At 33.8% G+C, this 26,777-nt stretch overlaps 1 long non-coding RNA gene across 4 annotated transcripts in view; it reads left to right on the forward strand.

The window, feature by feature from the left end:
• LOC140604136 (uncharacterized) overlaps nucleotides 1-26,777 on the forward strand; it is a 265,137-nt gene that overhangs the window by 166,080 nt on the left and 72,280 nt on the right. For 3 of the 4 annotated variants that reach the window (XR_012007166.1, XR_012007164.1, XR_012007167.1), the window contains 2 exons: nucleotides 9,600-9,755; nucleotides 21,500-21,812. This is a non-coding gene — a long non-coding RNA (uncharacterized lncRNA). Of the gene's footprint in view, nucleotides 1-9,599; nucleotides 9,756-21,499; nucleotides 21,813-26,777 lie in introns of those variants that run through there. The other variant, XR_012007165.1, reaches the window with a different exon arrangement.

Below are 26,777 nucleotides of genomic sequence, written 5' to 3' on the forward strand. Positions count from 1 at the left end.
TCATAAATGAATGTTGAATCTTGTTAAATGCTCTTTCAGCATATATTGAGATGATCATATGATTTTTATCCTTCATTTTGTTAATGTAAAGTGTCACATTGTTTGATTTGTGGAGGTTGAATCATTCTTGCATCCCTGAAATACCACTTGATTAAAGTACATGATTCTTTTAATGTATTGTTGAATTTGGTTTATTAACATTTTGTTAAAGATTTTTGCATCTATGTTTATTAGGGATATTGGCCTGTATTTTTTTTTTTTCTTTTAGTGTTCTTGTCTTGTTTTGTTATCAGGATAATACTGGCCTAGCAAAAATGTATCTGGAGATGTTTTCACCTCTCTTATTTCTGGAAAAAATTGAGAAGAATTGGTGTTAATTCTTCTTAGAATGTTTGGTAGAATTCACCAATGAAGCTACCTGGTTCTAGGTGAGGGGTTTTGGTTTTGATTGCTGATTCAATCTCCTTACTAGTAATCAGTCTGTTCAGTTTTTTTTTTTTTTTTTAAGATTTTATTTATTCATTCATGAGAGACACAGAGAGAAAGAGAGGCAGAGACACAGGCAGAGGGAGAAGCAGGCTCCATGCAGGGAGCCCGTCATGGGACTCCATCCCGGGACCCTGGGGTCATGCCCTGGGCTGAAGGCAGCGCTAAACCGCTGAGCCACCTGGGCTGCCCGTTCAGGTTTTCTATCTCTTCATGATTCAGTCTTGAAAGCTTGAATATTTCCAGAAATTTATATTTCTTCTAGGTTGTCCAATTTGTTGAAATATAATTTTTCGTAATAGTCTCTTAAGATCCTTTGTATTTCTGTAGTATCAGATGGAATGCCTCCTCTTTCATTTCTGATTTCATTTATTTGAGTCCTCTCTCTTTATTTTCTTGGTAAGTCTAGTTAAAGTTTTGTCATTTTGCTTATCTTTCCCAAGATGACTTCATTGGTCTTTTCTATTGTCATTTTAGTCTCTATTTCTGCTGTGATCTTTATTATTTTCTTCTTTCTACTAATTTTGGGCTTCATTTGTTCTTTTTCTGGTTTGTCATGGTGTACAATTAGGTTGTTTATTTCAGAGTTTTATTTTGGATGTTTTTAGGCTTCAACATTTTACATATAGAAAACCAGAAGTCTGATAGGTTAAGTTCCAAAGAAGAAAATATAATTCACTACTAGCCACTTTTAAAATGCACTTTTTCCATGTAAATATGTAAAATCCATTTAAAATGACAATATCCTTCTCTCTAGAAACAGAAAAATAAGATGAGATTTCTGGTTTTTTTATTGTCTTTCATATTTAATGGTTAACTGTCATTGAGCAACCAAGGAGGATACAGTGATTATGATAAAAAAAAAGATTAGCTATATAAATACAAAGAAAAATATGTCAACCTAATCAGAATTTCATGAAAAAATTAAAATAAAATAGTCATATAATGGATTTTAATGAACTCTAGGATTTGTTGTTTTGCCAGTGGCAAGTATTATTACTCATTAAATATATCTCTTAACTCAATGAACTATGGCAAGAGATGGCTAAGATCAAATTAAACCCTGTTTTCTATGTCTTATAATTAACCTAATGTGTTGAACTGTCATCAGTAACTAAGTTATTCAAACTTACAAATATTATCCTGTAAAAGAAGGACATTAATGAATTCCTCTTAGTCTGCTTCTATTTGGAAATACATAATGATAAAAGACATTCTTCTGAGCAATAATAGGAGCAAAAAAAAAGAAAGAAAGAAAAGGCAATTAATTAATCAAAATGTGAATTTACTGAAAGACAGGACTGGAAGCAGTATGACACTATTGGTACCCTAAATACTAATTATTTCCAGTATCTGCCTAATGAGCAAAAAGAGTTCCAACTTACAAGCTATATGAGTAATCATTAGATCATACAATGTGTGATGCCATTTCTGCATTTGTGAAAATCTCATTCACAAAACAAAAAGACATTTTACAGTCTTTAAAGCCCTCAGTACTATATAAGGCTTTAATGTCTCTTTCAAATGCCTTTAAAATCTATTATAAATACATTAATCCTGCATCTTTATGCAAATCCTATAATTGGTGATGTAAGTGAAAGTGAAATTGTGCTGTGGAGGTGTTAAGCCCTTTTATTCTTTATGTTTTGTTTCAAATTAAAGTTTTAGTAAGTTTATATTAGACCGTACTCATTGTTCTTCCTGTGTCAGTCCTTTTACATAATATTTGATCTAAATTTTATTGGTTTCATAACTCAGAATGTGCTGTGTGAGAGATCATATTATTTCCTTTCTGAGTTTAAAATAAAATGTGACAAATGGGCTGTATTTACTAGCATTGCTACCACCAAGAATTTGTAAATCTAAACAGTCTAATATTGAGCCCTGCAAGCACTTTATTCCTCAGTAAACTTTCCTTGCCTGTGTGTACAAGAGATAGAAGATGGATGGTATTATTTGTTTGGTGCCCTTAGGAGGAAATTAAATATTTATTAAAAATGTGTTTTTTACTTTGATAACAAATCCAATAAACAAGTGCTTTGATTAATGAATATTAGCATTTCTTATTGTAAGATGTATGGATTACTTATAGCTTGAAGGCAATTTTAGGAATAGCTTTGTGGAAGAGGAAGTGACATTTGTTCTAGCACTGAAGATTTTAAGAAAAATGTTTCTGGAACAGGAGCAAAAATGTTAGATTCTTGATCTAGCACTGACATCTTTTGGCTAAGTGACCTTGGATAGGTCACTCAGTACCTTAAACTCAGTTTCTTTATTTCATAATTAGGATTAAAATAATACTTAAAATATTAATACTTAACAAATTGTGGCATTGTAGAATACCAGGAAAAACATCCATACACTACATATAATGTGTCATTATGTTTCAGATGCAAACCAGTTTTGGCTAAATGGTTTTGCTTGTGAACTGTTCTGTGGCTTTACTAGTATGTATTTTCTCCCCCTTCTTTGATCTTTCATTTTACTTATGGACAGAGTATCTTTTGTAAAGTCTTGAATTGTTTTTAAGTGTTTAGGTGGAAGACTGTCTGTACATTAATATTGTAAGAGCTTTGGGGAAAAGAGGGACTTTTATCTTTGTCATCATCATCATCATCGTATACTCAATTTTATAAAAAAATATCTGTACTTCTTGGGGCACCTGGGTGGCTCAATCAGCTAAGCATCTGCCTTCAGCTCAGGTCATGATCCCAGGGTTCTGGGATCTAGGCCTGCATCCCAGGGTCCTGGGGTCTTAATCCCTTTTGCTCCTACCTGCCACCCCCCCCCCCCAATGTGCATACTATCTCTCTCTCTCTCTCTTGAATAAATAAGTGAAATCTTAAAAAAAAAATATCTGGACTGCTAACGGAATTCCAATTCAAATCTTATCTCTACCTTCTCTACCTTTGAGTAAGTTATTTGTCAATTCTTTGCTCCACTCTTGGTTTTATAAAACAAGGGGGATACCATTTTTTTTAGGATGAGTGCAAGGGTGAGATGAGAAAATATACCTTGTATGATTCCCTCTAGGTTTTCCTGAATTAATATGAGGGTAGTTTCCAGTACACATTTTCAGAAGTTTACTTTAAGTTCGGATCTTAAATGAGGAGTTAAGAAAAGGATACTTTTTCAATAAATTAGCTCAAAGACTAAAAACTTTCTAATTTATTGGCTTGCTTATTTCAAGGAATATGGAAATTAAATGAAAGAGATTGAAATAATAGTAGATTAATAATATCGTTCCATACTTGGGAAGAGGTATAGATTATGAAGCAGAGATTGCTTTTTCTGGAAAAATTCTTGCTGATATCTATGAGTTTTGTTAGTATATTTTAAAATTTGGAGCTCAAAGTCTTATGTCAATAATATTTTAGGAGAATTCAATTTCAGAGTAGATTTATGAAACAAGTATCTTCTTAGATGTTGTTTTCACTGTGGATTCCTTAGAGAAGCTTTGTTTTCCATCGTCCAAAGCTTTATTAAATGATATAATTTGGGTCTCAAAAATGTACTCTGTTGAGTGAAAATACCCTAAGCAGTACTAATTCTGTAATGGATGTATAAAACTGGAGGCAGCTCAATTCTATCTGTGATCCTTGGCATCCAGTGGAATTTTTAATAGAATCTATGCATTTACATCTGCACATCATTTAGCTTAATCTCAAATGCCAAACACAATTTTATTTTCCATAATTTATTAATACTAATTTTGCTTTGGTAAACTAATTATACATATTTTACTAGCAGGGCTGTTCAAGTGAGAGGTTAATTCTTAAAGAATATAACATAAAGTATAAAGTCCACCATATTATATAAAGTGTAATTGGATTTTATCTTAGCTTGAGCTGTCATAGCAAAATACCTAAGACTAGCTTAAACAAGAGAAATATTTTCTCCCTGTTCTGGAGGCTGGAAAATCTAAGATCGAGTTGCTGTCCAGTTTGGATCCTGGTGAGAATTATCTTCCTGGCTTGCAGAGAGGGCTTCTTTTTTCACTGTCCTCCCATGGTGGAGGGTGAACTTTGATAGCTTTTCCTCTTCTTACAGGGCATCAGCCCTATCCAATTAGAGCACTACCTTTATGTCTTCATTTAACCTTTGTCACTTTCTCTCAATAAAGTCTAGTAACATTGGGGGTAGGGCTTTAAAATACTAATTTTAGGCAAGAGGAGCACAAGCATTCAGTTCATAATAGATTTCAAGAGTTCTTTGTGATCTTAAACACTAGTATCAGTTGATAACTATGCATTTTAATTTGAACGTTGTGGGTTTTATTTATATTTAATCAATTATTTATTTAGTGCTAAATATTTAGGCTCTATCCTAGACATGAGAGGATAGAAATGGCGAAATAAGCCCCATCTCAAGGAACTCGTGATCAACATTGTTCTGCAAGATTGAAAGGTGGATGGTTCTATAATAATGCAGATTAACGTATGCACCATACATAGAGCAGAGCAGGCTTCAAACTGCTGACGAAGAGTTGAGAAAGAGTGGCATGGAGAGGAGACAGCATTCTCAGAGAAACGGATGGTGATGGTACAATGAGGAAAGTATTATGAATACAAAAGAATGATAAAAAAAGTTGATAAAATAAGGCAGGGCCATTTGATGAGGAGAGTTATCTGCTGAGTTTTTAGGAGCAATATAATAAATATTTATCTTAAAAGTTAGCAATAAGTGCACCCAAACTAAAGAATTGTTATTTTAAATGACCTTTCATTTTAAAAGCTACCATTGGGCAGCCCAGGTAGCTCAGCAGTTTAGCACTGTCTTCAGCCAAGGGTGTGATCCTGGAGACAAGGGATCGAGTCCCCCGTCAGCTCCATACATGGAGCCTCCTTCTCCTTCTGCCTGTGTCTGTTCCTCTCTGTCTCTCTGTGTCTCTCATGAGTAAATAAATAAAATCTTAAAAAAAAAGCTACCATTATAATAATTGAAAAAAATTAATGAAGTATAATGTGATTTATCGGCCAACAGTGAAATTATTAATTAAATAACCATCACAATTTTTTTGGTGTTAAGGATGTAGTAAGATGGAGACCAATGTAGGTAAAAGAACAATTTTATTAATTCTGAAAAAGTCTAAAATTTATTGAGCTGAGTTTCTATGTGCAAGACACTATGTCCAATGAGTTACATATAGTATCTCATTCCAGGTTTGCCATAACTCTGTAAGAGAGATACTGTTATCTCCATTTTACAGATGAGGAATTTAAGCCTCTGTAAGATTCAGGAATTTAACCAGATTCCCTCATTTAATAAGTGGAATTCCAGTCACATCTATCTGACTTTAAAGTCTACTCACTTTCCATTACTTTACCCTGCTTCTCCTAAGAAAGAGACTTAGGCTAGTTTAACTTACATCAGGTAATTGATTGAGGATTTTAGCTCAGTCACTCTCAGTGGAGAGATTACATGGCACCAGTCTGAACACTAGAAGAGTATCAGTGGAAAGAGAGTTGGTAAAATGAATATGATATTAACTGCAGTGTTTCCTTTAGTCTTCTAAAAAATGAATGATAATGAGTCACTAATAATCTTTCAAGTTCTTTCTTACTTTTATACTGAGATTTCTGTTTAGGTAAACCCAAAATAATGTTCTCTCTAACATTATAACCTATGATCATATTAAGTGCAAGATATTTTACTATAAAGAAATATATTACTATCATTTTGAATGTTATCTTTAAAAAGGTACACTAAAATTCAGTTTACCTTCCATAGTTTAAGGCCCTGGAATCATCTTCAATTTGCCTTTTTCCCTTTTACCCCTCCCATCCATCCTATCAGTGAGCACTGGTTGCTCTACTTCTAGGTTCCCCATCCCCTCTGTTATCACTTAGGACAAACTTTCACATGGACACTTCTGATATCTCCCTGGATAGTTGCCCTATTCCATACATTCTCATTCACAGTTCTATCAGCTGCTAAACTTATGTTTTAAATATGTAACTAAGACCATATTACTTTATTTTTAAACATCAACCAATAGATTCCCATTCTTAAGATGCAACTGTATTTTTCCAAGGTCTTCTGCTAGACACTGTACACGAGCTGTTTAACTTTTAAATCTCCAGTTGCTCCACTTTTATTATCATTCAATTTGCTGTATCTACATTGGCTTTCATTCCATTCCTCTAATATATCTCACTCATCCTCTAGCTCTTTGTACTTGCCCTTTCTCTGGCTCCAGCCCCCAGTGGTGACTTCCTTCTCTACATTCCAGGCTTAATCTGATATGACTCTTCAGCAAGATCTTCATTTACTGTGCTATGGCTATTTAGTGTTGCCAACTGTTGATCACACCCATCAATCACACTGTATCACTTAATTATACTTATTCCTTTCATGATATTATCACTGTCTAAAATCTTATTACTTATTTATTTACTTGTTTATTGTCAAATTGTCCTGCTAGATTGTCGGCTTTATGAAGAAAGATTGCTTTCTATCCTGTTCACCTTGCTATTCTGAACATCTATGAGCAGTATGTGACACATGTAACAATGAATATTTGTCAAATAAATGAACATATAAGCTTAACCTAATGAATCTAAAATATCTCCTTTAAAATGTCATCTGATAATGTCACTATTTGTTTAAAATCCTAAAGTAGCTCCTATCCTCGTAGAACCACTCTTTAATTTGAGATATGCTATCTCTCATTATTTGTCCTGTGGCTTTCATCTGTTATAACTCTTGCCTTGTTGAACTATGTGCAATTTTCTCTACATAAGGCCAACTACACATCCCTGAATACTGTTCCTTTGAAAAGAAACTGATCAAATTGCTGACTGAAAATTAACCATATCCTCAGTCTGTAGCATCATAAAACATGAGGAATTTATAAAATGCTCAGGTGTGGCTAAGATTTCTAAGTTGTTCCTATTTAATTTTTTTCATTGCCACTCCCACCCCTGACCTTTTGGGAAGGAGTTGTTCTCAAATTTTTCTTCTTTTACCCCAATTAAATATTTTAGAAGTTGCTTCTCTTTGTCAGGAGTATTTGGCTAGTGCAAATAAATTTGAATAAAACCTGGGACCAACATTGTCCAAACTAAAATAACCCTTATACTAAATGGGAAACACAATCCAGAAACCAAAACTAATCAAAGTTAAGTCAGTCCTTATTTTGTTCTTTAAAGAAAATGTGTGTTCTTAAGGCAAGTGTAGGGTCCAAGCACAGGCCACTCAAACGTGGGCCACTTTGATATGAAGATTATTTTGAGTTAAAAAACAATTGAAACCCAGTAGAATCAGGAAAAGCACTTTACTTGCTTCTTCCCAACTACCTGAAGAGAATGTAGACAAAGAAACAGCTCTGGGGAGAAAGCTATCACCATAAATATCTACATTATGATAGAAACTAGAAACAGTAGACAGAGAAGAATGGAGCACTATCTGTTTGACCAAAGTCCTCTATGTCACATTGCTTCTGAGTGGACCAGTAAATGTTTGTTTACCAAGTATTTACTTTTTCATCTTTCTGCGATTTGGATTGTTTCCCTTCAAAATTCCAGAGTCTATCCTCTTCTTAATTCAGAATGACATATATACCTCATTTTTCATAACCATCTTTAGAATTTCCATGTCTCTGTGGATACTCCATATGTACAAAATTAAATTGGATTTTCTCCTATTAATCTATCAAATGTCAATTTGATTCTTAGCCCAGTTAGAAGAACCTCGAAGGGAAAAGGAATTCTTTCTCCCTAACACTAATAAATGTGTCTGATTAGTACTTACTTACTTACTTACTTTATTTATTTATTTAATTTTTAAAAATTTGTTTATTTATTCATGAGAGACACAGACTGAGAGAGAGGCAGAGACACAGGCAGAAGGAGAAGCAGGCTCCACGCAGGGAGCCCAACGTGGGACTCGATTCTCTCCAGGATCACACCCTGGGCTGAAGGCGGCGCTAAACCTCTGAGCCACTCGGGCTGCCCCAGTACTTACTTTAATATCCTTCACAACAGTGGCAGTTGCTCTCTTTATAAAATGCTTATGTATCTATAATTCTAGATGTTGCACTTTGTTATAGTCTAATCATTTTACGTGTATTAATCATTTAATTCTTGTAATTCCATGAAATAATTATTTTTATAATTTTTAAAGTTAAGTAAGCATTTATCTAGTACTTTTCTTTTTGAGTTGTCTCTTGGGTTGAAAAAAGAATTGAAGAAACTTCAAAGATTTTAAAACTTAGGCTCGAAATGTTATAAAGTATACATATGTTTACGTTCATCCTCTTACCACTATTGGGTTTGATGCTGCAGACTCAAAGGAATATGTTTGCTTGGCACAGCATGCCTAGGTGGATATTTCTGTATTTGGGACAGTGTCAGACATCAAGTCCCATAAGCAACAGGTGATAAACTTACCTCAGGCATGAGAGAAGAAACCTGAGGCTGGCCAACAGGCTTCTATTCAGTTTCTGTCATGGACTTCTCAATTTAACTTAATTTCTTAAGGACCATGGATATAAATTTCCAGCATTTTAACTCTTAGGAATGGCTTAAATACAGAATTGGCTTCAGTTACATTAGTGTACTAAGACCTAAGCACCGAGGCAACACCATATGGTAGGTAGGACATTCTCAGGTTTTTACAAGATGGCCAGAAATGTGATATGTGGAGAAGCAGGATAGGTAGAGCAACAGAACTGGTTTAGACATTGTAGATAAAGGCATCTGAACTATCAAAGGCATATTAAATCGCTTTAAAGGAATCTTTGTTGGATACAGTGGAAGTCTGTGTAGCTATATTGTCAACATCTTTCATTCTAGTGTACATATAAAAATGCATTGTTTTGAAATACACTACTGTGAGAAATTGCATATTTAAAGATAAAAGTGTAGTTTAAAATATTAAATTTTAATACATTCACAATAATCTCTTAAATTTCTTTGAAATAGCCTTAAATTTCACGTTAGCAAAAGTTATAAATTTTTATTGAAATTCTAAAGCAAAGTCAAATGTAGATATACTCAATTGGAGTGGCTGCTTTATTGTTTTCCTCAAATACATGAATATTAAATCCTTTTGAAATCTGATTACATGTACAAAGAATATCATGCAATTTTCCTTTTTTTTTTTTTTTTAAGATTTTATTTACTCACAAGAGACACACAGAGAGGGGTGGAGAAATAGGCAGAGGGAGAAGCAGGCTGTCTGCAGGGATCCTGATGCAGGACTGGATCCAAGGACCCTGGGATCGTGACCTGAGCTGAAGGCAGATGCTCTACCACTGAGCCACCCAGGTATCCCCAATTCTTCTAATTACATCTTGGTAGCCATCAATATTGATAAGAAGAGTAACTACTTTAGACTTTAGTAATGTCTGCATCTGCAGTTATATTACTCACAAAAAAAAAATCAAAAGATAAACACAGTCTTGTCTTAAAACTAATTTGCAAAAGCTAAATTCATACAAATAATTTAAGTCTTACTTCTTTCCTTTCCTATGAAATAATAATTTATTAAGTTAAATTGCTAATGCATGAATTAAAATAATTTGGTTTTAGAATGTTCCTGTTTAGGAGTTTATACATTTGATTCACAGCGGATATAAGGGATATTGTTTTGAAGAAATACGAGTGGTCTTATATTAACTTACAAGTTAAAGATCTTAAATGCATACTAGTTCAGAAAGTAATGATTAATATAAAAATATGACAATACCTTGAATAGCTCATATTATTGATATTTGAAAGCTATCTGTAGAGATCCCATAATATCTAAAGAATAATAATTATTTTAACAAAAAAAAACACTAATGTAATATAATTAATTACTGTTTTCATTTAGATATATTCCAAACAATGTGTTTAGTTGAATCAAAATACCCTCATATAATGGCAACTTTTGGTTTCTTAAGACACATTGATTGCCATCTTCGTGCTTTTTATATGTGGAACTTAAAGGTCTAATTATAAATAAAATGAAATAAAGTTGATGAAAACTTTGAATTATAAATCTGTAATACATGTTTTATGATAGGATTATAGTGCCCACTGTTATGAATATGTTTTATATTTGAAAAATACATAAATAATGCTTCAATTTCATTGCTTAATCAATACATCTTACCATGAAGATTATTGCATTGTTTTATTATGACTACATTAATATTTTATTTATAAGAAATCATATTTAATTTTTTAATAAATTTATTTTTTATTGGTGTTCAATTTGCCAACATATAGGATAACACCCAGTGCTCATCCCATCAAGTGCCCCCCTCAGTGCCCGTCACCCAGTCTCCCCCACCACCCACCCACCTCCCTTTCTACCACCCCTAGTTCATTTCCCAGAGTTAGGAGTCTCTCATGTTCCGGCTCCCTTTCTGATATTTCCCACTTATTTTTTCTCCTTTCCATTTATTCCCTTTCACTATTATTTATATTCCCCAAATGAATGAGACCATATAATGTTTGTCCTTCTCCGATTGACTTATTACACTCAGCATAATACCCTCCAGTTCCATCCACGTCAAAGCAAATGGTGGGTATTTGTCATTTCTAATGGCTGAGTAATATTCCATTGTATACATAAACCACATCTTTATCCATTCATCTTTCGATGGACACCGAGGCTCCTTCCACAGTTTGGCTATTGTGGAGATTGCTGCTATAAACATCGGGGTGCAGGTGTCCCGGCATTTCACTGCATCTGTATCTTTGGGGTGAATCCCCAGCAGTGCCATTGCTGGGTCATAGGGCAGATCTATTTTTAACTCTTTGAGGAACCTCCACACAGTTTTCCAGAGTGGCTGTACCAGTTTCCATTCCCACCAACAGTGCAAGAGGGTTCCCCTTTCTCCACATCCTCTCCAACATTTGTTGTTTCCTGCCTTGTTATACTAAACTAGTAATAGTGAAACACTTTCTTGAGTTCTGTGAATCATTATAGGAAATTTTCAAGTGGATTGGTAGCAATCAATCAGAAGTACAGGAGACCTGGGAGTTGTTATTAGCATCTGCAGTATGAAGGCAGTTTTGTGGGACGGAATCCTCAACCTGTGGCGTCTGCATTAAATCTTGATAGTTAGTTTCAGGATTCAATTGAATTGTAGGACACACACTTGGTGTGCAGAGGGTGAGAGAATTGGTTGATGTGAGGAAAACCCCACACAAAAATGCTGTGAATAAAAACAATTCATAGTGTCTCACACTAAATTCATGTAAATATTGCACCTTTATCAAGAATTAGATGAAAAAAAAAACTGTTCTTGCTGTTCTTCAAAGGAAAAAAAAAGGGCCTGGATTAAAAATTATCATACAATCATATCTTTAGAAGATGTATTAGAAGACTAAAATCTAGTCCAAAAGGTCTTCATCTATATTACCAAGAGAAGTGTTTAGTTTGTCCAGCTGTACTTTGTTTTTTTTAAGTCAAGCTCTAAAGACACAATAATTGCAAAATTACTGAAATTTTTGCAATTTTTCTTTTCTCCATGCCAGTATAAATTGTTTCATACCTAGGTCATTATATGACTGTTACTTTCCAGGTCCAGGATAGCTGTTTTAAAATCTCTTCAGAAAGATAGTATTTTTATAAATATTAAAGAAACTTACTATGTGAATTATGTAAAAAAATAGAAAAACTTAGTTATTTTAACATTTTTTGAAGGAGAATTTTAAACTTGTTTAGCTTAACTCAGTTGTATTATAATTTGAGAAACGGTATCCCCATGTAACCAAATGTTTTAAAAATATGCTTGTGAAAAAAAAAATATGCTTGTGAATGATATTCATATCATTTGACTATAATGATAGAAATTTTATGAAAGTGAAGCATAAACAATCAAACAAAAAATAAACATTTATTCAAATCCTCAAAAAAAGATTTATTGAGTTTATAATTAAAGCAGTATTTCAAATCAATGGGACAAAGATAAATTCTTAAATAACTGGTCTAGAAAATTGGGTAAATTTGAGAGAAAGCGTTTGATTCCCTCCTACATAACCTATACAAAATTGAAGTTTAGAAGAATTGAAGAGAAAAATAGAACAGTTTAAACTACAAAAGTATTCATAAAAAATAAATGCAAATATCTTGAAATTTTTGGAGTTGAAAATGTTTTATATATATATATATATATAATTTATTCATTCAGAGAGAGAGAGAGAGAGAGGCAGAGACACAAGCAGAGGGAGAAGCAGGCTCCATGTGGGGAGCCCAACATGGGACTCGATCCCGGGTCTCCAGGATCACACCCCGCGCTGCAGGCGGCACTAAACCGCTGCATCACCGGGGCTGCCCAAAAATGTTTTCTTAAGTAAGATAAAAATTAGAATTCATAAAGAAAAAGACTAATAGAGATAATTAGTAATTTTCAGCTTATATTCATCAAAGATGAATAAACAATGCTAATAGACAAATGAGAGGCTAGAACAAATATTTAGAGTGGGTATTACTAACAAAAAGTAAGAATGCATGATATAAAAATTGCTTATAATGCTATGCAAAGAACAGAATTAACCTAGTATGAAAATGTGTAGGGGTGAAATAAATGTGCAATTCTAAAAAAGCCCATAAATTCCAATAAAAATAGAAAAGAATCCAGAATTTCACATACACTTATCAGTGAATACAGTAGATACATGGGGGGGATAAAGGAAGGAATGGGGGGAAATAAAGGAAGGAATAAAGGAGGGAGGGGGAAGGAAAGAAAGAAGAAGAAAGAAAGAAAGAAAGAAAGAAAGAAAGAAAGAAAAAAGAAAAGAAAGAAAGAAAAGAAAAGAAAAGAAAAGAAAGAAAAGAAAAGAAAAGAAAAGAAAGAAAAGAAAAGAAAGAAAAGAAAAGAAAAGAAAAGAAAAGAAAAGAAAAGAAAAGAAAAGAAAAAAGAAAAGAAAAGAAAAGAAAGAAAAGAAAAGAAGAAAGTGATAGATCATACTGCTCATTTTTTGCCAAGAACTGGGGTTGGGATTCCTACAAGCTACACTTCTAGTACAATCAGAATGCAAAATTAGATAATTTAAGAAAGTGCATTCCTTTCACCTCAGCAATTCTACTTTTATAATCCATCTAATAGAAATAAACATATGCACAGAAATATGTGTAAAAGGATGTTTATTGCAACATTATTTGTAATAAAGGAAAACAAACACTCTAACAATTCAATTAGAAAAATGGTCAAAGAATTTATGACATCCATGCTATAGAATATCACACGACTTTAAATATAAATAATTACACCTTTAATTAAGTTGACACAGATGTTTAGGATCTGTTCTTAATTGAAGAAGCAAGTTGTCAAACCATATGCATTGTATGATCCTATTAATGTAAAATAGGAAATATATATGTATAAAAATGTACTTCATGCGCATAAAAAGAATTGGACGGGTATACCAACTTTTATCCCTAGTTATGGAGTATAAATGGTAGATGTGGGAGGGTGCTGGCAAGAGAGGACAGTCACATGCTAATACAATTCTTTATCTGAAAACTTAAAAAATGCATCCTTAGTTATACATCGTAAGAGAAGAATGAAAAAATTTGCCCTCAAAAATGTATTTAATTGTTCTGTTAAAAACCTTAACAGAAAACTCTCATATTTATCTCTTGAATGTAAATGCCTTGGTATCCAACTTCCCAAAAGAATGGCTCAATTTATTTGTCTTAATGACTCTGGGACATCTAAGTGAGTGAATTAAATAACTTCAATATTGCATTTGATGAATTAGTACATCATTGGTTTAAAAACCAAGTTGTAGAAAATGTGGAGCTAGTTTGAAATTCACTGGCTATGCAAATTTGTGATTTGTTTAATGTTTTCCTACAACAAATATCCTCAGTCAACAACATGAGGGAAAAATGATTCTTTATCAAATGTTTTTACTTTCTTTCAGTTTGTCCTAACGCTTTCTCATGAAATGTTACCTAGTTGGAGCAACATGGTTGACATTTCTTTGCTAATAGGCCAATTTGCACCACACATTGGCGTGAGTGGAATATCAGAATGGCCAGCAAAATAATATCTACCAATACTTGATATCAAGAGTGCAAAAATGAACGGAAGCTAGAAAAACCTATATTCATGCTAAATAATTTTTTTTCTGTTAGTATATAGCGCCACCCAGTGTTATAGAATTCTCTATGGAACCTCTACAAAGTAGGCTATTGTGCCAAGGTGGAAAGGGACACAAATGACACTATGTGAGCTCTATAACTCTTCTCTTTATGGAACTTTGTTGCTTGAAAAAAAAAAAAAAATCCAGGAAAACTGTTACAGTTTTATTAAGTCACTGTGTATTTCAAAGTACTTTAAGATATTCCAAAGAGATAATTCCAGAGGCCATTATAGATTCAGGCATACTTTACACTTCTGCATATCTAAAATGATAACTTCTCTTTTGAATTAAATTACAGCTGAAAATGGGAATGCATTTACAGAAAGAAGCAGTGGAATTTTTAGCTTTCTGTAGTGGCTTTTCCTATAGGGATCTGATGCTGTGTAGAGACACCATTTGGCAATTAGGCAACACAATTAAAACATAAATATTCATATTAAGGAAGATGTAAAAATTTTTTAAAAGTAATAAGACATTTCTTCATTACTTTATTGCTGAATTAATAAAGAAAATGTAAAATTCCATCTGAGTCCCCAGAACTTAAGTGGATTGGAAGAAAGTAACTAAATCTAAGATAAATTGCACTCTGTTTCTCATTTTATTCTGTTCCTTGAGTGTTCTTCAAGACCCTACTCCCCCTTGTCTTACTGCCTTTAAAAATCATGGCTGAAGGCTTCTTCTTTAGAAGAGCATATAGTCACATCAAACTTGGAACTCCTAGAACTCAATTTTTCTCATTAAAATTGCTCTTACTCCATGCTCTCTCTGGCACTAACACTGTTTCATTCTTCTCTGCTTGAAATATTTGTCAGTACTGAGCAATATAACCTGTTGTTGTTCTTGTTATTATGATTATCATATTTTACTCCTCTCTCTTGTGTTTCCCAGGTCTTTTCTCCCAGTAGGCCGACTCCTTCATACTCTGTTTCTTGTTTGCTCTTTTCATTCTTATGCCATCATTGTGTTATAGACCCTTCTTACGTCATTTTACCATTACAGGTTTCCCCCACCTGATCTGTCCGTTGCTCACATTCTCTTCTTTCATTCTAACCTGCACGGAACAAACAAAATTAATCTATTGAAAATTTTTCTCTTTGCAACTCTTAGACTGCAACTCTTTAAATGTAAAAATAATGTCTTTCATTATTTATTCTCAGTATTTAACACTGAATACCTAAGATACGTTGCCATGAAGGAACTAAATGGTAATGCAGAATAAACTAGTGATGGTGAGTGGAACTGTGTTGTGTGGAAAGATTCATGGTGTTTACATTGTTTTGTCACTGGAGATCACTCCTCAGATGAAAACACATGTCAACTTTTTATTTTCCCCACCAGAGTTAGTCTAATAAGCCTTTTCCATATCCTAAGCAGAGCAGAAACACACACTCACCAAGAGAAATACACTTCCAGAAATCTGGTTAGAAAGAAAAAGAGAGAAATACTATATAGCAATTACCATCATTAAGAAGGAAAAGAATAATGACTATCTGTGATTAACGATGAAAGACTCAATGCAAAACATATGTCAAGGAAACCAGAGATACACAAAGATCAAATGTAGACAAAATGCCTAGAGTCCAAAGCGCACTAGTTCAACTAGTGTACATCTATCCCTTGTTTCTGAATAAGGAAGAAAGAGAAGTTGTTATTAAAGTATATTTAATCATTATGATTTATTTTATCTATTTATACAGTGAACTTTATGTATTTCAATAACTGGGTTTAAATGCTTTCCTTTTTAGTGAATATTTTTATTGTCTTTATGCATTCCTTAAGGAAAGATCCTTTATAGCATATAGATATCTGGAAAAATAAATGTCACCTGATGTTTAGAGTCAAGGCTTTGCTGTCTAGGTGAGGATGGGGAACTTATGGTGAACATAAGCAGCAATGAGATTTAGGAGATTTCTGGTCAAGATAACTTTGTGAATACTCCAAGCTTCCCCTTTTCTTCCAAACATGACAAAACTAAAATAAATATATATATATGCTTTATATATTTAAAATATATATTTATATATCTACCTATATTTTATATATTTAAATATTTATGTATATTCTATTCTATTCTATTCTATTATAAATATATTTTATATATTTATATATTTTATATATATATATATATATATATACCTATATTTTCACAAATTGTTGCTAATCCCATGAGTATGCTGGTATTAAGGATTTTAAATAAGCAGAGGCATCATATTTCAACTCCTATGGTGTAAAATATTGAATGGCAAAACTGAGGTGTAGGACAAGAACCAGTCACTCAACATGAAAATGAAGGTTGCAATAAGATTCCTTATTTCTGTAAGAAAGGAGACTAAAAAAGCTGTAGCCATTTCTAAGAGCTGTTTTTTTTTTTTTTAATAAAGCTGCTTGATAGAAGGAATAAAGTGAAGAAATCATCGTATACCATATCTACTCATTAATTGAGTAGCTAGATCTAGAGCCCTGAGTCATTACAGAATGAGAGTTGGTATATAATTCCTGATTCCAGAATAGGGTCTGGGAATCCAGATAGGGGCAAATGTAAAACCAATGGACAAAGATGGGAGAAGAGGTATGGAGCAGGGTGAGGGGGGGTAGTTCTCATGTGAGTCTTGTGCAAATATTCCAAGTATGTGAGGAAAGCTAACACTAAAAATTTTTTTTTTAATGATCAGCAAAATCAACAACAACAAAATAGAAACAATTAAATAAAATGCAAACATTAGGGCAATTTCAAAATGACTTTAAAGTACATTGAAGATAATAAAAGAGAAAATGGAAAAACCTAACATTTCTAAAATCATTTAGAAATTATAAAACCAAGGCAGACTCATATAAGAACTGATGGATGTTAAAATCAAATTATAGTTTGTGGGTATTAATATACAATAACTGATATAAAAATAAAACTTCCTACAGCACCATAATCTTCATACTGAACACAAAGAAAGATTTTTGAAGAGGAAGGTATACTGAGTAGTTCACCTGGAATGCAGCACAGAATGACAAAGTAATTAAAAATTATCAAGAGAAATTGAGAGTTACAGAGAATATTCTTAGGACTCAACCATATCTAATATGAGAGCACAGTGGAGGAAAAGCTTATCTAAGTAAAAATGCCTAAAAATATTTCTTAATTGAAAATTATCTTAGCCTGCAGATTGAAACTACACACAGACTTCTAGAAAGGATAAATGCAGTTAATCCTAGACCACATAGTGATACTGGAGAACATAGTAAAGAAAAAAATAACCCTTACAGGTATCAGAGAGAGAAAAGAAAAATTGGCTACAAAGGAATGGTAAATAGTCTGAAAACAAACTTCTTATCAACAAAATATAGTTGCCAATGGCTTATTATATTCAAAGAACTGAGAGAAAACATATGCAGACATAAATACAGGTACTCATGATCATTTTTGGCTATGTCAACTGTTAGATTTCATATTTGATTTGGTTTCCCTTAAATCAAGGAAAACATAAACAAAGAAAATAATATTCTAAGAAAAACTAATTCTTACATATAGTAATATACCATCAAGAAAATACAATTCTAAAATCCAATTATCCAGGGGCAGCCTGGGTGGCTCAGCGGTTTAGCACCGCCTTCAGCCCAAGGCCTGATCCTGGAGACCCGGGATCGAGTCCCATGTCGGGCTCCCTGCATGGAGCCTGCTTCTCCCTCTGCCTATGTCTCTGACTCTTTCACTCACTCTCTCTCCTCTCTCTCTGTCTTTCATGAATAAATACATAAAATCTTAAAAAAATAAAAATAAAATAAAATCCAATTATCCAGCTGTTAAATTTAGATCCTATTTATAGTTCAGAAATTTCTATGACCTTGAATGGCACATTTAGAACCAGTATTTTAACTTATTTTCTATAATTAAAAAAATTAATGGAGTAATTTATTTAAATTATAGTCACATAGGGAAATCCGTCATTAGGCTCCAGTTATTCATTGCTTTATAACAAAACCACTCCAAAATTAGTGGCTTAAAATAACAATTTATTTGGCTCATATTTTAAGGCGTAGGGATTTGGAAGATAAGTAGTTGGATGATTTGTGTCAGATGTGGTGTGTGTCAGGGCTACTAAAACTGGATGTTTTATTTTCAAGATAGCCTTTTGCTTACACGTCAGATTTCTTGGGGCTCCCTGGACTTGATCTCTCTCCTCTCATGTCATTTCATCCTCCAGGGCCTCTCCAAACGATTCAGGCTTTTTATAGCTTTATTAAAGGAGCCAGTTGGCACATTCAGCTTCCTGCCTGGATATCTTCTGTGGGTCTTCCAGCTGATTAAAAACAGTATCTATTTTTGATGTTATTACAGACACCAGTTTCACTAAACTTTCCACAATACAGAGTACAATCAACTTTATCTAGTCTTAGTATCATTTTCTCACCGCCCTTCCAATCTTCCCTTACAAAGGGTTCCTCTTGCTGTCTTGCAATGGCAGCATCCTGCTTCTAGTTAGCAAGCACTGCACAAGAAATTAATAACAAACCACACAGAAATATAATGGAGTAAAAATAATTTCATTTTGCCCAAATTGTTATGGCAGAGATTCTGGAAGAGTTCATTTAAGTGGCTTATTTACTTATTATTTTTTAAGATTTTTTTTTTTTTTTTTTTTTTTTTTTTTTTTTTTTTTTTTTTTTTTACTCATGAGACACAGAGAGAGAGGGGCAGAGACACAGGCAGAGGAAGAGGCAGGCTCCATGTAGGCATCCCAATGTGGGACTTGATCCTGGGACTCCAGGATCATGCCCTAGGCCAAAGGCAGGCGCTAAAACACTGAGCCACCCAGGGATCCCTAAGTGGTTTATTTTTTATTGATATGGAGTTGGTTGAAATGGTTAGGGATAGAGGTTTCACTTTCAAGATGGCTTTCTTTACTCAAGTGTCTGGCACCTTGATGATACTAGTTTCTCCATTTGTCTCTGTCTCTGCACTATCTCCCCTCTCTCTACATGGTAGCTCACCCTCCATAAGCCTGAACTTGAAAATTTCCACAGCATGGTGGTGCTAGGGTAACTGCACTTCATAAAACTGAATAGCTTCCAAGTGGCAAGCTATAGAAGATTTTGGATTAGTTAATGTTGACCTATGGAATTGGCACAGTATCCCTTCTGTTGTATTCTATTGGTCAATGCAGTTACAAGTCCTACCAGGCTAAAAGGGATTTAGAAGCCGTCTTTTAATGAGATAGTGCCAATGCCATACTACAGATAAGCATGTCTGATAGGAGATAATGTTGTGATCTTTCTTGGAAAATACCGTCTGTCACAGTTATCATCCTTTAACATAACTGAAACATGAAAATCATGAAATGTTCAGGTAGACAATTGTCTTAGTGTCTTAGGGCTACTTTAACAAAATACCACACCTCCGGTGGCTTATAAACAACAGAAATTTACTTCTCAGAGTTCTGGAGCCAGGAAGTCTGAGGTTGGGGTGCCAGCATGATTGAATTCTGGTGACGATTCCCTTTTGGATGGCAGACTACTGACTTCCTGATGGATCCTACACAGCAGGGAGCAGAGGGGAAGCAAATAGCTCATAACTCTTTTAGAACACTATTCCTATTCATGAGGGCTGCTTCTCCATGAGCTAATTACTTCCCAAAGGCTCCACCTCCTAATACCATCACCTTAGAAATTTGGTTTTCAACCATATGAATTTTGAGGATACACAAACACTCAGACCAGAGCAACAATTGAAGTTAACACTTTAACTTGTTAATATGAATATTCTAAGAATATTAGAGTTTTCTAAGCAAACTTTGTGAAAATTGGCAGGTATTTAACAGACTTTCATGAAAATGTAACTCCAACTGAGATATTATGAAGTCACATTTAGTATATCAATTAAACCACCTATAATATATAGCATATATAGCAGAATAATCTATACATGGTAAATATAAGAATAGAAAAGAGATGTCTTTATTATAAAAAATAATCTCTTAAATAACAAAAATAATTACATTATATTAGTCTTTCTAGTTTTTCAAATGAACTAAAGCACCATTATTTTCTCTTTTTTAAAAAATGTATTTATTTATTTGAAGGAGAGAGAGCATGCCAGCATGAACAGGGGGAAAGGAGGAGCAGAGAGAGAGAGAAAGAGGGAGAAGTGGACTCCTCACTGGGCAGGGAGCTGGCTGCCAGCCTCAATCCCAGGACCCTGAGGTCATGACCTTAGCCCATGGCAAAACTTTAACCAACTGAGTCACCCACGCATCCCACAAAGCATGTTATTTTCTTTGAATTGTATTTAGAAAGAATTAAAGATGAGGCAGCGTGGATGGTTTAAATGCAAAATTGATAACCCACTTTACATCATTATTAAGATAATAATTCTGTGAATGAGATTTTACATTATTATTGGAATAACAATTCATTTGGTTTATCCAATTTAAAAGGATAGCAGACAGCTTTCACATTTGGAAGATGCTCTTTATCAACTACATGTTTATCAACATGAACGTGGCATTAGTGGCAAATATAAGATTTCTTTTCCGATACTTGGAGTTAAGTTTTCTACGTTTGACCTCTTCCTTTCTATTTTATCATACATGAGTAATATTTCAGTATTTTTGTTTGGTTTAATTTTGTCATTGATCATATAGCCATAATATGTCATCATATTGTGAAGTCACAGCAGCCTATTAATGTTATAGGGCTACCTTCTTCTGTGCCCATTAAAAACCTGTTTTATTTTCAGTGTTTTATCAATGCAGTTATTTAATTATAGTTCCAGTTAAGATTTATTCATTTTATTTATTATATGCTATTATTGGAAAAGTCCACCTTATGAAATATAATAGAGTAAGCAAACAATCATTAAAAATCATCTAAAATCTCAATTGAAATGGTTCTAATAAAATGGATAAAAACAAGATATATTCAATTTAATTTTCTAGGCACTGCTGTGTTCCAGGTAACTCACCAAGGGAATGTGGTGATTTAATTGTCTGGATGGCACAGCAAGAGATCCTCTGAAGTCAGATTGAAGTTGGCTCTGTAGTATCTTGCTTCTGTTTTAGAAAAATATACACTTTCTTTGTATACTCAGCATGATATTCAGTAAGCATGGATGTGAGAGGCTAACAAAGAAGAAATGCTGTTATTTATTATTCACTACTCTCCTAGGGTCCCTTGACACTTGGAGTTAACATACTTCCATAGAAACATTTAACTGTCAATGGTTCATTCCAGTAAAACCGGATCAGACAAAAAAACACCATTAAAGCTTGAGCTTTTATCAATGTAAATCCTTTTGTTGTTGTTGTTTAATGGCTAAACAAAGATTTTATGAATAATTTCAATGTTCATTGAAAAGATATTAAAATTTATCTCCCAAAATTTGTTCAATCAATTCTCAAATTTCCATAGGCACATTTCCACATTATTAAAATATCTTTAGTGAAACAAATGTTCTTGATTGCAACACAATTGTTTACTTTGTTAACACTTTTTCACTCATTTACAGATACTTTGAAAGGATCCTAAGACCAAACAGAAAGGAAAACACTACTTAACCCCATGATCCACAAAAGATGTGAGGAAATCAGTGTTCTGTGGGTATGAGCTTAAGAGAGCATTATTTGGTCCTCCCATGCAGATCTGTACTCATTTTTTTTTGTTCTGGAAGAGGGAGTCTGTGATCAGATATGGGATTTTCATTTTCATTTTCATTACTGAAAAGAAAATCTATGTTGGCTGCTGCATTAGTTTTTTCTTGTGATATACCAAATTACCACAAACTTGGCAGATGAAAACAACACACTAATTATGGGTCAGGGGTCCAGGCAAAGCTTAGCTGTGTTAAATAGAAACCAGAGCTGGATAGTGGTTAAAGCAGTAAAAACAGATTCTGGGATACCTGGGTGACTCAGCGATTGAGTGCCTGCCTTGGGCTCAGGGCCTGATCCTGGGATCGAGTCCCACACCAGGCTCCCTGCAGGGAGCCTACTTCTCCCTCTGCCTATGTCTCTGCTTCTCTCTCTCTGTGTGTTTCTCATGAATAAATAAATAAAATCTTAAAAAGAAAAAAAGTAAAAACAGATTCTACTTGGACTGTTTTAATAGGGAAACAGATAACTCAATGTAGAACTGGACTCAAATTCCAAATGCAGCATGAGCAAGTGGGGATTTATACCAAGGAGCAGGGTAGGGGTCAGTGGATGGGAAATTACTCAAAGGAAACATCCAGGTAAGGAGGAATTCTGGCTAAACCAACTTTAGACAGAGTTTTAACCGCAGGCAGGCTAGGGTGCTCAGATCCTAACGGTCAAGGGATAAGAAATTTGATCAGATATTGAAGGTGATCAGATATCAAGAGTAAGGAGTCTTTCTGGGATGCCTGGGTGGCTCTGTTGGTTAAGCATCTGGCTCTTAATTGTGGCTCAGGTCACGTTCTCAGGGTCTTGAGATCAAGCCCCGCATCAAGCTCTGCGGTGAGTGTGGAGCCTGCTTAATATTCTCTCTCCCTCTTCCTCTGCCCTCCAAACCCCTTTCCTCCCCTCCCCCCATACTATCTCTAAAAAAAGAAAAAAAAAAGAGCAACTTGATAAACTGATTTAGGATTTTCGCTGAAATTAATTAAGTGATGCAAAAATGGACATGGAAGTCTATGGTTAAGGCCTAGTTGAGAAGAGGGTTGAAAAGAATCTGCCTAAAATTTGGTCAAAGAGGGCATCTTGTTAGCAGGATCCTCTGCTCATAGTCTTATTTTGGAGCTGCAATAAAGGCTTCAGGCAGACTGAATTTTCATTAGTCTTTCCATTAGGAAAAAAAAAAAATCATTTTTCAAGCTCCCTCACATGGCTGGTAGAATTTATTTCCTTGTGGCTATAGAACTCACAGTGGCTCACTTGTTTGAGGCTAGGAAGAGAGTGAGTCTCTGACTTCAAGGAAGACACTGGTCCTTCTTTTAAGGGTTTTAACCTGATTAAATACCAATTAGAATAATCCCTCTTTTGAGAAACTCATAATCCAGTGATTTGAGGCCTTAATTGTATCTGCAAAATTCCTTCATCTTTGCCATATTCTGTTGGCTTGCAGCAAGTCATGATGGCTGTGATCCCACTGAAAAGGAAGGGATTATACAAGGCCATGATTCATTGGGGGTTGGGGGTTTCCGTAGGCTGTTTCTACCAAAGCTATTTTAGAAGAAAGTGTATATCATAGGCAGAAATAATCCTGACTATGAATGTTCATAAGAGTCATTTTCTTTTATGGAAAACCTATAGGTTTTACTACTATCAAAAATTGTAAGGATGAAGTAAGGAAATAGTCATGATGGGCAGTATGACACATGTTCATCTTTGATTATAATTACACATTTAACAAATATGTATAGGCATAATTAATGAATAAAGGGCATTAAATATATTTTCACCTGATTTTTTCTTTTAGTAATGAAAATATTAATGATAATACTTTTTACATCAGGACATGGATTTCAAAATAATAGCAGTGATCACAATGACATCAGTAAAAATCAAGAAATTTAGTTCCATGACCTCATATATTATAATGGAATATGGCAAATGTGAAGCAGCCTAGCTTTTCTTTTCTCCTGCTACTTCCCACCCCCCACATTTAGTATACTCTAACTGATCTCCTTTTTTCATCTGTGTCTCTTGTTTGGCAATTTCTAGATTTTTACTGACAATACTGCATCCACATAGAATGCCATATCATTCTGTCCATTTATCCAAAACCTACCTCTCCTTTGAGGGGAAACTTTAAAGGAAGTTACTATAGGATATCAGTTTTTGGAGAACCTCCTGCTAATAGAAATTTTTCCCTTTTCGGAAGCATCTTTGTTCTCCTTTAGAATATCATCACTTTAATGCCTACAACTTTGCTTTTAATGGAAATGTTTGTGTTTGTATGAGAGAATGTAACATGTTTCATTGCATTCCTGAGACTTATTAAGCATTCAGTGAGTTATAAATTTATATATATATATATATATATATATATATATACAAACACATTTTTTCCTTCTATACCACTGAGCCATATTTTTTTCTATTTTATGGCATCTATTACGTTTCCTTATACAGCTATAAGTAAGGGATAAAAAGTGGTTGTTGTTTTTTTATATATAATAGTAATGCACAGTAATGCATAATATTTTAAATTAGGACATTTTATTAATATGTAAATGTATTCTAAAATAAATTTTGTAATAAGGTGAACATGGATAAACTATATTTCTAGCTGTTCTTCAAAACAGAGTAAAAGATATAATGTAACTTTGGACATTAATCATAGGAAAATCAATAATATTTTCCACCATTTCTGTCTCACACTGATTTATCATTGCTCCTTTATACTCTGTAATAACATTAAATTTAATCATCTTAAATTTTTTAAAATTTAACTTGGGGTTTTTGGAATTATGTTAGTTAAGGTACTAGGTTCTATTATCTTTCTACTAGTATGCGTATATGAAGAATGTAATGGCTTCCATCAAGGAACTTTTTATTTTTTATTTTTTTATCTTTTTATGATAGTCACACAGAGAGAGAGAGAGAGAGAAAGAGAGGCAGAGACACAGGCAGAGGGAGAAGCAGGCTCCATGCACCGGGAGCCCGACATGGGATTCGATCCCGGGTCTCCAGGATCGCGCCCTGGGCCAAAGGCAGGCGCTAAACTGCTGCGCCACCCAGGGATCCCCATCAAGGAACTTTGTAAATGTGTCTTCATATTAGGTTTTGCTCCTTATTTGTATATTTATTTTTACTTTTATTAAATTTTTCCTTTATGTTTTTAATGGGAGGATTGCCTTTTGATATTTTAGGCTATTGTAATCTGGGTACTTTTTCATCATTATCTCCTGGATATTTGCTTTCTTTCAAGGCTCAAAAGTCAATAGGTAAAAAATATATATACATATGTCAATCTTCTGTGTATATATGTGTAAAATCTATTTTGACCTTTCTCACTTTCATATCAGCCAATAGCACTTCCAGGCACAGCTATCCATATATTCACATTCCAAGTGACAAAGTTTACCCACCTTATCTTACATTAGACCTTTCCCAAGCCGTATGGCATTAATCTTGACAGCATTTTAAAATTGCCACTTTTAGATGATTTCTCTCTGCTGATATTTTTCGTCCATTTGTCTTTTATATTATTTTTTCCAAAAGCACAGATTTCAGATTTCTGTCTATAATTCACCAATTCCCTTAGGGGAATTTTCTACTATTTTTTCTACTATTGTTTCTATTGTTGCTGTTCTTACATATCACTCCAAAAGGAGGAAAGTGACAGATTTTTTTTTTCCTCCCAACCCAATGTTTACTCCCTGATTCAACTACTTCTTTTTTTTTCTAACTCTAATATTTTTACCCAAATGTGCCTATGAACAAAAAGTTACCCTTTTTAAATTCACTTTTCCTGGTTCACAATTTATTCCATTCCTCTTAACCTTTAACTCTTATACATTATGTAATTCTCATATCTCCCAGTCCTATCTTACAATTTGACATACTTTTGCATATCTCCATACATCATTCAAGTCTTTTTCTTCAGTGTTTAACTATCTTTGCCTCTTCTTTCCGGTTTCCTCTTATTCTTGTTTTTTCTTTTGTTCATATTAAATCTGGAATAGACAGCCAACTATAAAATTACCAAAATGTCAGTTTCCTTCATCAGACAACATCTGCCAAATTTCCTTATAGATAAAAAGTTACTAATAATTTTTCTTTGCATATATGGCATTCACTGAGTATTGAGAATATAATCTTCACTAGGTGAAGACCAGTCTATTGGAATCTTTAGTCTAGTAAACCCCAAGATGCGGTATTTCTATGGTGTAGTAACATAATCATGCCACGATAGATTTTTTTTTTCCTCAAGGGACCAGGGGCTTATTTATAATAAAACCTTGTTTTTTTAATGCAACTCTGGATTCAGAATACTAATAATTAAATCCACACTCTAATAAATAAAATAAGGACTTGATTATAAAGTAATCTTATGTAAAAACACTTCTTTTAAAAAAACACAATAACAGAGGTTGGAAGGCTTGAAAGTAAATGCAGGATGATCATCAAATTTACATTCATCATAGGCAAAGTCCTTTGAGGTCATGAGAAAATTATGTAACATAAATATTCATTCAATTAATTGATTTGCTGATTTAATAGAAATCCCCTGCTCTTATGTAGCTAACGTTTC

The sequence above is a fragment of the Canis lupus genome, chromosome 14 (assembly GCF_048164855.1).
Source record: "Canis lupus baileyi chromosome 14, mCanLup2.hap1, whole genome shotgun sequence".
NCBI lineage: Eukaryota > Metazoa > Chordata > Mammalia > Carnivora > Canidae > Canis > Canis lupus.